The 2373-nt window shown below is 40.3% G+C and overlaps 1 pseudogene; it reads right to left on the reverse strand.

The window, feature by feature from the left end:
- Window positions 1-2373, reverse strand: part of LOC111961056 (PDZ domain-containing RING finger protein 4-like) — a 27575-nt pseudogene that overhangs the window by 24865 nt on the left and 337 nt on the right.

The raw sequence follows: 2373 nt of genomic DNA on the forward strand, positions 1-2373 counted from the left end.
TTGTATCCTTTGTGTAGTATGACTTAGCTTAGTTAATTATTTGAGAAACATATATGCAGTGTTTATGAAGACTTTATGAATGCTCTTTAAAGCCTTTATACATGTTTCTTATACTTTATTTATTTATTTTTATTTTATTTACATTTTACATTTTAGTCATTTAGCAGACGCTCTTATCCAGAGCGACTTACAGTAGAGTGCATACATTTTATTACATTTTTTTTTACATACTGAGACAAGGATATCCTACCGGCCAAACCCTCCCTACCGGCCAAACCCTTCCTAACCCGGACGACGCTATGCCAATTGTGCGTCGCCCCACGGCTCTCCCGGTTGCGGCCGGCTGCGACAGAGCCTGGGCGCGAACCCAGCCCAGCCTGGCGCGAACCCAGAGACTCTGGTGGCGCAGCTAGCACTGCGATGCAGTGCCCTAGACCCACTTGCCCCGCAGAGAGAGAGAGACGGAGGGAGAGGGAGAGAGAGAGAGACGGAGAGAGAAAGAAAGAGAGAGAGAGAGACGGAGGGAGAGAGAGATGGGCGGAATGGAGGAGAGGAGGATAGTGCTTTGTACGTTCTGCAAACAAGTGGGTTAAGAGAGAGAAAAGCCTTGACTATGGGCACAAAAAGTGTAGCCTCAGCTCACAAAACATGTCAGTTCTATTTGAAGAACAAACAAGTACACTCAAAGAAAGATGAATATTTTTCATCTACATTATTGCTATGAGAAGTGATTAAGTGCCACAGAGCGATTGATGTCTTTTTAGTTAGTGTAATCATATGCATTTATCGATTCTCCAAATATTCAATATTTTCATTATTTCTCAAAAAAGATTGGTTCAATCTTGAGGTGATTGCACCAAAATATAGTTGTGTTCCATGCATGAATATTAAAGTAAGCTATGAGATGTCACAAAAGTTTTTCCTAGGTATATCACTATGTTTACTTTGAGCCACACAGTGACTGTAGTGTTGTAGAAGGGTCCTCCATTACTTGATGCCATAACGTCAGCTAATCTTCCAGAAGAAGAAGACGAAGAATGACCAGCACCAGCACCACCATGCTTAGTCCAAGTTCTGCCCTAGTCTCAGTTCTGCCCTAGTCTCAGTTCTGCCCTAGTCTCAGTTCTGCCCTAGTCTCACCTCGCTGACGTAGATGGTCATGTCCTCCTCCTCATCTGTCCTGTAGCACAACGTCAGGCCCAGCTTCTCCTGGCTGTTGAGTCGACACAGCTCCACCTCCTAAAGAGACACAGAGAACAGAGGTCAACAAACAGACCAACCACACAAGGACAACAACACTAATACGTCTTCCTGGCTGTCGACACAGCTCTCTACCTACTACAGACAGAGAGACAGGGCAGAGAGCACAGTGACACTCACTAATCAGCCTATATCACTAACCAGACTATATCACTAACCAGACTATAACACTAACTAGACTATACAGGAGAAGAGACTTGGTTAGTGATATAAGTCCAGTTTTAGTGTTATATGGTTCTGCTTAGTATTATAGTCTAGTTAGTGTGATAGTCCTGGTTGGTGTGATAGTCCTGGTTAGTATTATAGTCTAGTTAGTGTCGATTAGTGCTGGTTTGGTGGTGATAGTCTGGTTGAGTGTTATGAGGTCTGGTTAGTGTATTAGTCGTAGTTTAGTGAATATAGTCTAGTTAGTGATATAGTCTAGTTAGTGTAATAGTCTGGTTAAGTGTTATAGTCTGGTTAGTGTTATAGTCTGGTTAGTGTTTATAGTCTAGTGTTAGTTGGGTTATAGTCTGGTTAGTATTTAATAGTCTAGTTAGTGTGATAGTCCTTGGTTGGTGGTGATTTATAGTCTGGTTAGTATTATAGTCTAGTTAGTGTGAATAGTCTGGTTTGGTGTGATAGTCTGGTTTGGTGTATCAGTCATGGTTAGTGATAATAGTCTAGTTAGTTGGATATAGTCTGGTTAGTATTATAGTCTGGTTAGTGGTTATAAGTATGGTTAGTGATATAGTCTTAGTTAGATGGATATAGTCTAGTTAGTGATATAGTCTGGTTAGTTGTTTATAGTCTGGTTAGTGATATAGTCTAGTTAGTGTTTATAGTCTGGTTTAGTGAAATATAGTCTGGTTAGTGATATAGTTAGATTAGTGATATAGTCTAGTGTTAGTGATGATATAGTCTAGTTAGTGATATAGTCTGGTTAGTGTTATAGTCTGGGTTAGTGATATAGTCTAGTTAGTGATATAAGTGTGGTTAGTGATATAGTCTGGTTAGTGTTATAGTATGGGTTCGTGTGTTATAGTTGGTTAGTATTATAGTTATAGTCTAGTTAAGTCTGGTGGATAGTATGTGGTTAAGGTGTAGTAGTTATGTCTGGTTAGTGATAATCCC

The sequence above is a fragment of the Salvelinus sp. IW2-2015 genome, linkage group LG4q.1:29, assembly GCF_002910315.2.
Source record: "Salvelinus sp. IW2-2015 linkage group LG4q.1:29, ASM291031v2, whole genome shotgun sequence".
Taxonomy (NCBI): domain Eukaryota; kingdom Metazoa; phylum Chordata; class Actinopteri; order Salmoniformes; family Salmonidae; genus Salvelinus; species Salvelinus sp. IW2-2015.